The 13,544-nt window shown below is 37.7% G+C and overlaps 1 long non-coding RNA gene across 2 annotated transcripts in view; it reads left to right on the top strand.

Moving 5' to 3' along the window:
• LOC106028167 (uncharacterized) overlaps positions 1–13,544 on the top strand; it is a 68,029-nt gene that overhangs the window by 13,644 nt on the left and 40,841 nt on the right. For both annotated transcript variants that reach the window (XR_001201776.3, XR_001201775.3), the window contains exons 2-3: positions 6,859–7,279; positions 13,058–13,164. This is a non-coding gene — a long non-coding RNA (uncharacterized LOC106028167). The remainder of the gene's footprint in view (positions 1–6,858; positions 7,280–13,057; positions 13,165–13,544) is intronic.

The raw sequence follows: 13,544 nt of genomic DNA, 5'->3' as shown, positions 1-13,544 counted from the left end.
TGTACATTTTTTGTCAATTTTGCCTCAATAAATCTATTAAAAATAACATATAAGGAAGGTGACTGAGCCTAGCTAGTGGTTTAATATTTGGTCTGTGCAGAAATCTATGCACCTTGAAGCCACCATTAAAATAAAAGTATGTTTGATTAATTATGTTATTTCAACAAATACATATTGAGTGGCTCCAGATGGCAACTCCACTAAGAATGCCTGGACCTAGACACATAGGACAGGACAAGATGGAATTCCACCTCTCCTAGGTTTGTTTGGTCAAGATGACAATGTAATAGAGAGGCTTAAAGTGTAGGCTTTGAGTTGAAAAAAAACTTTCAAGAATCACTCAAAACTTGGGGCTGGGGATTTAGCTCAGCGGCATAAGCACCTGCCTTGCAAGCAGGCAGTCATGAGTTCGATCCCTGGTACCGGGAAAAAGAAAAAAAACAAAAAAGGAATCACTCAAAACTCTTCCACTTTTTTCTCTTTGGTCAAGACTGGATCACAGAATTTGTTTATAAGTATCAGAGTCAGAACTCTGAGTCTACCCCAGACTTTCTGTTTCTAACCTCTATTGCCATTCACTATTCTGACTCAGTCATAATTGGAAAGACCAAAACAGAATTGAAATATAATAGCTCTCATTATATTTAATATTATTTATATATTAACATATTTATATTTAATATTATTTATTATTTATTAATAATTAATATTATTTCTTTTTCCCCAGCTTTATTGAAGAATAATTGGCAGAAATTACATTTATTTAAAGTTCACAATATGAAGTTTGGATATACATATAGATTTTGAAATGATTACTAAAAATAATTAATATATCCATGAACCCTCATAAGATTTAATGTTATTTAAGACCTTACCCATGTAACCCTTAAAGTCTTTTGTATCATTAGGGACATACATACCACCCTCGAAACACTGGGTCAAGCATTCTTTTGGTTCCCTTTGCCTGCAGTATCTTAAAATTGCGTTCTGATTATTCTGTCCATGTGAAATTAGAAGTTGCCAGGCCCATTATAATTGTCCTGGACATCTTTGTAACAAGAAGGGGATGATGTCAGGTCATGTGATAATTTGGGTCCTTGTAGACATGCAGGTGATAGACCTCATTTGACTTTCTGCATATTGGTGGTAGGTAGGTGGTAGGGTGTCAGTCATGTGAGACACAGCAAGAGACAACAAGATATTTAAGTCTTCTTTTGGTGAGCTCAGTGCATTTGAGAGGAGCTAATTATTAAACTGAAGCGGCTCCTTTTAGATTCTTGGTCAGGATCTTGACACCTATTACTCTGTTAGTTGAGATTCATTTTCTAGCATTTCTTTCAGTGAAGGAGCGTGCTTAGCACCTGGATCAAATCCCAGATTGTGAGTTCTGTGACCCAGTGGCTTTCACAGACATTGTGAAGTAAATTTCCATGTCACAATAAAGATTCAATTTTATCTCCAAAAGTATATGAACATTGAGTAGTAACTATGTTCACCACATACACGCACACCACTATGGCAGCTCTTATTCATCATGCGTTTCTTATTTCCAAAAATGATGCTGTTTGGGGGCACTTATCAGCCACAAAAAACTATATTAAAGCTGGGTAGAGAGTGCCCTTTCTTTCTCATGACAATGTCTGTGTGACTCCAAAATCTCTCTTGTCCTAAAATTCAAACTGTGCCTTTTAGTGCCTACTATATAGGCCCTCACATGTTAGGTCCTATAACAGTGTGAGGGTTAGTGTGCAGAATTTGCTTTTTCCACCTTTAACCTCAACATTATTAACATTTTAGGCAGTTTAGTTCTTTGCTTTCAGGACTGTCCATGCATCACAGCATGTTTAGCAGCATCTCTGTCCTTTTCCGCTAGATCCCAATAGCATCACCAATCATCACCAGCTATAACAACCAAAAATGTCTCCCAGCACTGCCAAATGTTTCCTAAGGGACAAAATCAGCTCCATGGGGAACTACTCCCTTAAAGCAACTTTATTTCAGAGTCCTGATCTCCCCTGTATTCTGCAGCTCTTTATCATCTCACCTTGAGAAGCAGGGACCAGCTTTTATGGTTCTCCTTTGTCACACTTGCGTGCTTGCTTCTCTGCAATATGCACATCAGAAACTGACATTTCATTAACGTGTGTCTCTTTTCCAGGACTACCAGCCTGTTTTTCTTATATCTACATGAATTAAAAAAGGGTCACAATATCTTCTCCAAAGTGAAAACTCTAACACATAGCAAACGATTGCCTCTATTACTAAGAATAAAAGGAAAAAATGTACTCTAGTAAAGCATTTGATTTCAGGATAATCTTTTTGGGATCACATTCTAATTAGAAATATTTTCCAACTGACCTGAAGTATACATGAATCGCATACAGGTTGCATTTTGATTTATTTGTTTATTTTTAAGCATTGTGTCTTGGAAGGTTGGATATACTTTTCAGTGCTAACATCTGTGAAGGAAGTTTACTGCACTCAACAGTGATTTTTCCTCCAAAGCTACCTAACTTCTCCTACAATCGTTGAATAAAGAAGGGTAGACAAACAAAGGACAGTCTTTCTATTTCTTGAAGCCGACTTTAGAATGACAGTAATAATTAAGATTCATTTTCTCTCCCCTTCTAGACTGTGCCCAGACCTCTACTGAGCAAGCCTTTGCAAAAGATGGCATTTTTAATCAGTGATTAATAGCACCCACCGCTTTCAGGCAGGAGAATGTACTCAGTGACCTCTAAGGGGTTGAAGTACTGAGTTATGTTTCAAAAGCTTGACAGTGCCAAGATGTCTTAAAGCCTGTGAAGTTTTAGGACCAACATTATCAGTGAACTGCTTGATGATTTCAAAATGTAGATTAGCAATGATGATGGATTGGAAGCTAAAGCAAGAAATTATGGAGCAACAGTATTTCCGAGTTAAGAAACAGCTCTTAGTTCTGTTTTTAACAAATTGACCTGGCTTCATTCATTGTCTGCAATCTTCCTTAAAGTGACCCAGTAGATAAATCTTTGAATTCCCAAATTCTGTCCCTGGCCCTCAATGCACTATTTTTCTTTGGTGCTCCTATACATTACTATTTCCCCTTATATGCCTGACTCCAAAAGTCTCTCTTTTCCTAGAATATGGATTGTCTTTATCTGTCTACTTTATGCTACCTTACATGTTAGGTAATATAAACTCGACATGCTTCAAACTCAGCACCTTTTCTTCCAAATGTCTGCTTCTTATTGGACACCATCCTATACTAGTCATCCATGCCTAGGCCAAGATCTCATTTCCTTCTGTTTATATTGTCAGGAATCCTGATTTGTCACTCAACCAGGAATAATGTTCTGTGAATTCCCCTTCTTAAGTATCTTTCCCAATTTTCTCATCTCCAGCCCCGCTGTTTATCTAAGTAGCACCTTTCATCCCACTATCCAAACGGGAACCCTTTTCATTTCTGCACTTCTATAGAGATTACCTTCTAGATGCAAACACATACATGGTTTTGACAGAACCTTGCAATGATATTCAGTTATTCCTTGCATCATCAGTCTAGCCTTTGTCACCCACAGAGAGCTGGTGAGCTGGTGAAGCAGGAGGAGTCTCTTGTTTATCTGTCTTTCATTTTTATTTCCTGTGCTTTATCTCCGGAGTCTAAGGGTAATTTTTCTGTCACAATTCTTTAAAGTGCCACTGGGGTTATAACTCTGCTTTTACATTGTTTTTCATTTTTACGCAGCCTCCAGCTAAGTTTGTTTCTTTTACTTTTGAAAATATATCAAAAACCGTTATGTACTTGTAAGAACACTCTTCTAAACACTGTAGAAATATTAATTCATTTAAGTTTCAAACAATCTAAATCTTTTTTCTGCAAATAAATTGAAGGTTATATTAGTGACATTAAATACCAAACTGTAATGTTTTTATTGTAAGATATTACTTAATACTAAAATGAGAATTCCTAGAAAACTGAAGTTTGAGATGATATCAGGCCTTAGCCTGGAGGTTCTAAATCTCCTTCACTAATATCTTTTCCTTCCATGTTTTCATCAGGAAGTCTTCTGCTTTACTGTGTATTGAGGATACTGAATTCATTGTACTAAAACATGAAGCAGTCATATATTTTCCAAACATTATAGTTATACCTCAGTTCACAAATTCAACTCATTCCAAGATTCAAGGGAAGATAGTTGCTATGGTCCTATTTGTCACCCCATGCAGAGTTCTCAAGTAGAAGCAATATTTTGCTGAATTCTTGTTTGCAAATCAAATTGTTTGTGAACAGAAACATTCACAAACTGAGACACTATTATACTTTAAAAATGAGTTAAAATTTTATTTAGGGTGAATGGTCTCCGCACCTTGGTTTCTTCTCTCAATTCAGGATAAATATTATTATTTACATCATAGAGTTGTTTTGAGGCTTGAGTTAATTAACACAAAAGAGCACTTAGTTCATAGTTACAATCTATAAAAGTTCATTTTTATTTATTTTGCCCCTGTCATGACATCTAGATGGCCAAAGATGGCAAATACTTTGAATTCTGGAAGTATAGAATACCCTGTGACATACATTAGGTGTCCTCAGAATATTGGCCTGATAATGAATAAAGAAGAATCACAAGGAGGATGTTAGAAGTTTAAACTGAATATGAAGATGATGTGAACATACAACGCCATATTCGATACAGATTTCAGAATAACACTTAGAAAAATACTTGATTCTCCTCAGACCCTTACTATCTCTGTGATATAGAAAATGATACAGCTATAATTCAATCACAGATTAAATTATCTTCCTGGGAACTGATGAAAGAATTTGGAAATGCTACTTCATTGGTAGACGGTGTCTAAACAACTTAAAATGACAGAATTAGCTTAGTCATATTTCATGTAGCTGGTTTTTATCCCAACCATCTTTTCAAAGGAATAGCAATGCTGTTCTTTCAGAGCTAATCATTGCATGAACCTCTGCAGGATTTTTAATAGATCTTTTTATCATGTATTACCCACTTCCCATAGGTATTTTCCATGTACTTGGAAGACATCAGAGCCAAATCACCTGACAATGACAAACCCAAACAGAACAAAACCAGTGTCTCTTTTCCTGTATTCTAACAAGCAGGACTATGGAGTGGGTATGATGTGGTTTGTCAGTCGGTGTCTCCATTACTGTCACTCTTACAGTCATGAAACCAAAACCAAAATTAAAAGAGGAAAATCAACCATAGACATTTTCCAAATAGGTAAATGTTTAGCAGTGTGCAGACTAAACTGGCTTATGGTTAAAATTTTCTCCAATATTTATCCACATGTCTACTAAAAAATTGAGCCATGTGTAAAAGCCTCAATCATTAGCCTCTAAAAAGCTGATTTGACAGAGCTGATCATCAAGGAAAGTATAGATATTTATTGACTTAGAGCAAGTCACAAGAGAAGAAAATCAGGAAACATTAGCCAAAGCCAATGGTTTTGTGGTTGGATTTTTCTGGATTTATACTAATAGAAAATAGTCTTCAGTCCAAAAGATCAATTCCAAAATAAATAAAAACATTATCACACTAGCTTTAAAGAGATGCCCTCACGCTCACTAAGGGCCTGGGAGGAGGAAGGTCCTTAGAGAATTATCTAGGAGTAGATGACATTCTATTTTGTTTGCTAAACATTCTTGACCTTCTGTCCCCTATAAAAATAGTTTCTTTCAGTGCAGCTGAGAAAGCTGTGATTTTGTTGTTCAGTCCAGCGAGACTGGTCTCCTTCATTTTGTTGAAGATGGGTGTGGTTTAACTTTCAAGAAGAAAAGAAGGAGGCTGTAAGCTTAGCTATCTCCCACTCCAGTGACTTACGTATTTCCCTTTTTCTGCTTTTAGAATCTCCAGTCAAAAAAGAACATCCATTCAAAGATTTTGGAAATATTCAAGATTGAGAGTATAACAAATTTCTCTGTTCTTTGCCTTGGTTTAGGCCCTTTCCTAGCCTGACTTACTAGGTTCCAGGCTGCCTGGGAGCCCTGTGGTATCAGGCAGGACATTTTGATGTAATCCCACCACCATTGCTGTAGCTATCTAAGCTGGAGGATTTATTAGTTGTGAATGTTCATTTTTGTTTTTACTGGTCTAGTGCCAGTAAATAAGTCACCCAAACCATGGCTGAGTGTCATTTGATAGGAAAAGGCTGGGATCACAAGGAAGCCTTCTGTCTTTCAACCAAAAAAAAAAAAAAAAAAAAAAAACTAGCTGAGGTAAGCAGTGTCAAATCCAGCTGCATCAACATGATGGTGCTGAGACAAATGAGAGCCTGCCCTGCTGGAGACGGGCTGGAGAGCGGAGGGCTCTGAGCTCCTCCGCACAGCCTAAGCAGTGGAGGCTGCAAGGGGCTGCTGCTGTAAAAATTCTAGCTTGGATACGAAAATTCTCTGTTCTCTTTGTTCTTTTACCGTATAAATGCAGCTCCTCTGAAAAGTGACTAGAGATGAAAATCTCCTCAAATCTATGCACACAAGCGTGCACACGCATAAGCACATGTCACCAGAATAAGAGGGTTGACTCCTGGGCCCCTCCTAGTTCCTGAGAGCTTCTGGCCGGCTGGAGGGCGTGGGGCAGGGAGGTCAGAAGTGGGATCAGGTTGGTTCGGTGCTTAGGGAGCTCGGGGTGGGAGATGTGGAGGAGGAGGCCGAGCTAGAGGAGGCGGTCTGAGCTTCAGACAGGACTGCTTTCTGGAGGCCGCCAGTTCCCTGCGACTGTTGCCTGGGCGATGGCTGGGGGATTATCAGGAATGCTTGGAGACCGCATCCTTCTTTTGGACTCATGGATGGAGCAGAAGGGGGTGGATGGTTTTTCTCTTTCTGCTTCTTCTTTTCATATTCAGCAGATTAGAGCGGCGGGTTGCTGTGGCGACGACACGGAGAAGGCTCCCGCACACCTGCACCGCCACCGGGCGCCGCCAGTGTGGACGCAGGCATCCCTGGGGGCCGCTCTCTGCTGTGGGAAACACGACAACAACAACAAAAGGGAGGCAGGGAGAAGGGAAGACGGAGGAGGGGACGGGAGAAGGGAAGGGAGCGATGCACCACTAGTTTCAGCAGTGACTAACAAAACAGGATAGAAATCCACAAGTCACACAGATGGCGCCCCAGAAAAGGCGAGGAAGCCGTCTGCGGGCCTGCTGAGGAAGGCCAGCAGCAGAGGGACAGATAGGCGCATCCTCTGAGCCACTCCTGCGCCCACCAGAGAAGAACAAAACGTTAAACCAAGAACCTGGATGCGACCATTCTTATGAAGAAAAACAATAGGTAACTAAGTGTCACGCCTGATTAACCAGAACCAGAACCGAAAGAGATTCCCCATTTTTGTATGGCAGCTTTCTAATGGGAAGAAGTATGGTATGACACGGGGAAATAGAGCATATACTTTCTTTTTATGCAGAGAGAGGGAAATGAAGGACAGGGAGAGGCCTGCCGGGCGGACTCCTGAAGTCCTGTAGTTCTCTGGAATGTTCTGGCTCAGCTCCAGGTCCTGCTAATGAAGAAGTAAGCTCCGCACTGTGTCCTGGCCTCACTGCGCCCAGACAACCGGGCCTCTGCCTGCGGGCTGCTCCTTCCTTCATCTGCCTCCTCCTTTTCCCATAATATGACTGTTCTGCATTATTGTCTCTGTGTCCATTCACAAAACATCACAATGCATTAGCCTGTCCAAAGTACTTTACAATGGCAATATTTACAGAAGGTTAAATAAAATATGTATAGAGAGATTAATAGTGACTGTGCAATAGACCTTCTGAACTTCGAGCATGCTGGGCTTGTGTGTTTTTCAAGCTGGATTCTCCAGGCTGCTTTAGTTATTTTAATATCTCCCAAACAATGCACTTAAAGGAAAAGATGATTAGAGGAAAATGTTTTGTTTTGTTTCTCTTTTCCATCCAGTGTGATTAGCAGGCAGTGGAACTGTTCCTTTCACTTTCCGGCTGACTTAGAGCAAGAATGTTTCCTTGAGGTAACTGTGCTACAGCAGAATGAAGTGAAACAGTCAACTATCACATCAAGTTGTACAAAAATAATACTATTTTTGACATCTTTTCAGGTCCCCTTAGTGATCATTGTAGAAGTAGTTTCACTGGATAATCAAATCTGTGTTTCTTATAGATATTTACATGTGTTTCCCACTTTGTAAGGTTAATAAAATAGTTTGGGAAGGAAGGTAGGCATATATTACGTCAGAGATCCACAAACTTTCTTTGTAAAAAGCTAAATATTTTGACCTTTGTGGTTTATATGGTCTCTGAAGCAACAATTTAAACTCCGCTCTTGTGGCACAGAAGTTGCTGTAGATAATGTATAAATGAAAGGAACAGTTGTGTTACAATAAAGGTTTATTTACAAAAATAGGCAACAAGTCCATTTGACCTGTACAATGTAGTTTACCAGCAACCCAGCTAGATCCTATAGAATGCTTGGAAGTATCTCTATTCCAATGCTGTGTTTTTCAGTTTCTCACTTTTGTAAGTTACAGACTAATTCAAATAAAAATGCATCCAATTGGCCCATGTGAACAGACTTTCTTGATCTGATAAAGAAAAAAAGAACACTGAAAATAAAGGGACAGTATATATTTAAATTATTGTGGTAGCTACTAATTTACTCATATCATGTCTGATTCATTGGCAGATAAATGGTCGAGCAGGTTCCACTGTGGGAAAGCAAAGTCCTCCCATTATGATGATGGTAATTTTCAAAGGTCTATTTGGTACCCAGTTTTCTAAAGGATATTGTGCCAGAATGTCTTTTATCACAAGGAGGCAAGCAGGGCCTTTAAACATATTTTGTGGAGTGAGCACCGTATGTAGAAGTGACAGCCAAAACTCCTGGCCAGGTCTCCTTTGAAGAGGAGGCCAGGTGTCCAAGGAGTCAAGCATTCTATGGTATAATTCATGCTAAAGAAATGGGTAGGTAAAATTTTAATTTATATTCTAAAAATGATTTTGTTTTTAAATACAAATTTAGATAACTACCCTCGTACATTTATTGTTTTTAAGAGCTGTAAGTATATTATTCTTGACACAGATTGTGTTCAACACAGTAGAAGGATGTGGAAACACATGTTTACCTCATTCCAACATATAAACTCCAACACTGAGACTTTCTATGTGGGATTTTTTTTAAGATCAATGAGGCACTTCTTTGGGAATTACATTGATATTTGATTACGCAGTTCTGAAAACTTGCCCTTGTGGAGACCCCCAAAGAATATCATCTTTTTGCATAAGAGATGGTAATTATTTCAATGAAATAGAGACTCTGATAGTCTATTATTGGGCAGTAAGAACTGACTGGCATTCAGTCTTAGGGGCAAGGAACAATTTGAAAGAGTAGATATGAATTTCTTCAGAAGCATTTCAGAAATACAGATGGGTAAGACATATGAGAAAAACTTCCATTTATTTTGGTCCAGTCAACCGAAAATTTAAAGTAATTTGATATTTTCAAATCTAATAAAACCAGGGACATCTGGTTGTAATACTTATTATTGCCTCTCACTTAGATGGACCAGCTTATACTCTACATCTTCTAGGTTGGCTATTACTATAAAGACAAAATACAAACATTGCCTAGGATGTGGACAAAAGAAACCCTCCATATACTATTGGTGAGAAAGGCAATTGGTACTGCTACCAGAGAAAACTGTAAAGAAACTCCACACAAAGTTAAAAATAAAATTATCATATGATCCAGCAATCTCACTATTGCATATGTATCCAAAAAACAAAAAGATTAGCATGTCAAAAGGTATCTGCATTCTCATGTTCATGCAGTATTATTCAGAATAATCAAGATATGGAAACAATGTAAGTATCTGTGACTAGATGAATGAAGAAACTGAAATATTTATCAATATATATACTAAATATTATTCATCCTTTAAGAAAAAATGAAAACCTCACATTGCCACTTGTAGCAACATTAGTGTGCTCACAGGACATTATGCTAAATGAAATAAGACAGATATAGAAAACAAACACTTCAAGACCTCAGTTATATGTAAATCTGACATACTCAAATCTATGAGAGCTGAAAGTGGAATGATAATCGTTAGGGCTGGAGGGAAAGAGAAACAGGAAGAAGTCAGTTAAAGTTTCACTTATGCTGAATCAATAGGTTCAGAAGTTCTACTATAGAGCATGATGACTAGAACTGACAAAAACTATTATGTATTTGAAATGTGCCGAAAGGGTAGATCTCAAGTGTTCACATTACAAAAACATACATATATATACATATACATATACACATATATACATATATATACATATACACATATATACATATATATATATATATATATATAATATACACACACAACTTTCATTGCATGCATCAAATTATTTGGACAATTATACATCACTAAAGTTGGAGGAACAAAAAGAGAAACCAGCGTACATTTGCTTATTTTTGCAAAATCATCCATGTAGTTTTAGGACATCAATAGAGATAAATTAGTCATTTAATCAGTAAGATATGTGAAGATGAGGATTATATAGGTTAAAAAAAATGAGGACATATTTCTAAAAATAGTAAATTTCCAAAAGGTACAAAATGGTAACTTCTCCCTGCCTTCTAACTGCATATGTAGGAAGATGCAAAATATCAGTCATATTCTTCTATTGGAATATAAAGTGAAAGTAAATGAACCAGAATAGTGTGCATAAAAATTACAATCAATGTCATTCTCATCCTTTATTTGTGATCAACACAAAATAAAATAATTCCAGGTTGAAACTGTCAGATCTCTACACTCAGATAATGCCTATAATTTCATGTTAATATGATGCAGAATTTTCACAAAAGAAAGTGGATGCATTCCAAGAACTATCTTTCACATGAACTCATTAATCAGAAAATCTCATTAGAAATTTTTAGTGTCATTACTAATGTCAGATACCAATAAAATACCACCCATGGAAATACTGTGGTCCTTCCAGAGACCCGAGGTGGTCCTTTTAACTGTTAATGACGGAAGTGACCATCATGGTTTAATCAGTGTTTTGCTGGGAAAATTTTAAATAGGACATGTATGAAAGACATAGCATGTAGATGTTATGATTTATTAAATATGTAAAACAAAGGAAAAGCTAGTGTCATGGTATTTCTTTCTCTGTGCTCTACCAGGAGAAGTTAGAGCAGACATCTAGTGAATTTCTGTCTAATAGAAGGGATTGCTTTGGGCAAATGCCCGCTGATCCCAACATCCCATCCGGATCACCCTCCACTCATTTCTGCTGCACAATGGGATTTGACTACTACTCGGGGTCAGGATTATAACTGCCTGTAATGAGACTTCTGTCTGTTGTAGAGAAGAAAGAAATGTCTTTCCTCTTTTTGAAAAAAAGCATGACAATGATAAATAAGATGCAAAAGTAAAGATACTTCCTCTGCAACACTAGTAACTGAATAGCCAAACCAGTTGCAAGAGAATCAGCAACTGGAGGCCTGAACTTTAATTCTTAAGCTTTAGAGCTAGAATCAAACTCAGAGTAGTGTCTATTACAAGAAGAAATGGAAATATGAAGTAGACCACACTGATTACTAAGTAGATGCCGCACATATTAAAGGGCATTGCTAGAGCCCGCAGTAACTGTGTGGTAAATACAACTACTGCATTTATAGTTATGGAAACTGAGGTTCAGTGAAGATTTAAATTAGAAAAATTATCACAGTAAAAGACACTGCCATTAATCCCACCCAGAATTTTCTCTCTTGCTTTAAGCATACTTATCCACCATTCTTGGCACTTCTTGAAGCAGTACAAGTAATCCTCTATGATAAGTCTCTTTAAATTGTGCTCCATACCTCCCTCGGGGTCCTGAGCTGATTCAAAGCCTGTCTCTCGCTGTCACTTTCACGTTGGGGAAGAACTGAAGTCTCAGGGTTCCAGATTTGGTGAATAAGGTGTCGAGGACCCTCTCTGGTATTCTTACGGGTCTTTCCACTGTGACGGCTTTCACTTTCCATCAGACCTCGGAAAGACATGTGAGAAAGAAGACTTCTAGAACTGCTGCAGCGCGGAGGGACACATGTTTGAACTCAGGAGCAGTATTCTAGGGGAATGAACGGCAGTGTGTTGTGATAAAAATGTTCATGTAAATGTTCACCATGCATGTTGAGCACGCCTTCCTCAAACATTAGAGAGAATTCCAAATTTAAAAATTTTGCCCAAAGTGAGAATTTTGGAGAGAATTTAAATGAGAATTCCAAACAAATTTGTAAACTGGAGTTTTTAAAAAATAATTTGTCCTCATTTCTCAATTTGCATAATGACTGCTTTAAGAAAATTTTGTAGGAATGTAGCTATATAAAAGGAAATTTAAAAACATCATATCTGACAGCAGATGAGAATAAAGCAGAAAAATCTCAGTTCCATAAACATAACGTTATAACTGACAACAAAGCTGTAAATATGTTCCCAGTTCATTAATTTGCTGATGATTGTTATTATATTAATTAAATAGCTGACGTTCACCATTTGCTGAAATGTGGTGACAAGAAAAAGTAGAGTGAGAAAAAATGCCATTACTAATTCTCAGAGTAAATTAAAAATGAAGACTCGCACTTTTTTGGAAATGGGACATTTCTGCAACGGATGTGCATGTTGCAAGGACTTCATAGAGTTATGAGAATTATGTGTGGCTTTGTTAAGCAACTGAAGTAAAGTGATTGAAGCTTCTATGGAGAGAGAGACAGGGAAGGAAAGAGAGAAGGTGAGAGAGAAATAGAGAGAGAGCGAGCGAGCGAGAGAGCTTAATAGGTAGTATCAGAGCCTTTGGAAGGAAGTCCCTTTCCTTAGCAAAGTGTAAAAACTCTATATTGAAAGTGTATTACTATCAGGGATATAGCTCAATGGCATAGCACCGGCCTGACAAGCATGAAGTCGTGAATTCAACTGCTATTACTTTAAAAAAGTATATTATCAACATTCCCTTGAAAATGCAATAAAAGAAGCAATAAATTTTCCTGAAATATGCAGTGTACAAATATATGAAGATAAAAGTTCTAACACCTGTGTTTATTTTCTTCTAGGGGAAAAAACAGCTCAGAAAAACTTGAATGCCTTGTCTTTGAGAATTTAAACGTGCTAATGAGGTTCTACAGGGATCCACATAGTGTGCAAACCCCATGTAGCAAAGGTATGAAACACCAAATAAAGTCATGGTGACCTGTTCACCACAGGATGCGGGTTCCAACTTTGAAATAATATGGATCTCCGTGAGGGCAAAATCAAGGAAATGGGGCAAATTGAAAATTCTAACTGTTGGGAATACATTTCATTGCATTTTTCCATTTCAGTTCAATTCTAATCTCCAAGAAGTATGAGCATTTTTCAGATAGGACAAAAATAAACAGTCTTGGAAGGTAAAACTCTCACAGAGCCTGGGAGGGGCCACCAATAGGTCTAAGTGTGGAAGTTTGTGTGTCTGCAGAAAGACTGCACACCATATGTCTAAATATTTTGAAAATGCACACCTGGATAGCAACATTAAAATTAAATACTGCCCTACCTTCCAGC

The sequence above is a fragment of the Cavia porcellus genome, unplaced genomic scaffold (genome assembly GCF_034190915.1).
Source record: "Cavia porcellus strain 051 isolate PalLab524CR breed Dunkin Hartley unplaced genomic scaffold, mCavPor4.1 scaffold_1, whole genome shotgun sequence".
NCBI lineage: Eukaryota > Metazoa > Chordata > Mammalia > Rodentia > Caviidae > Cavia > Cavia porcellus.
This window is presented reverse-complemented; position numbering and strand designations above follow the sequence as displayed.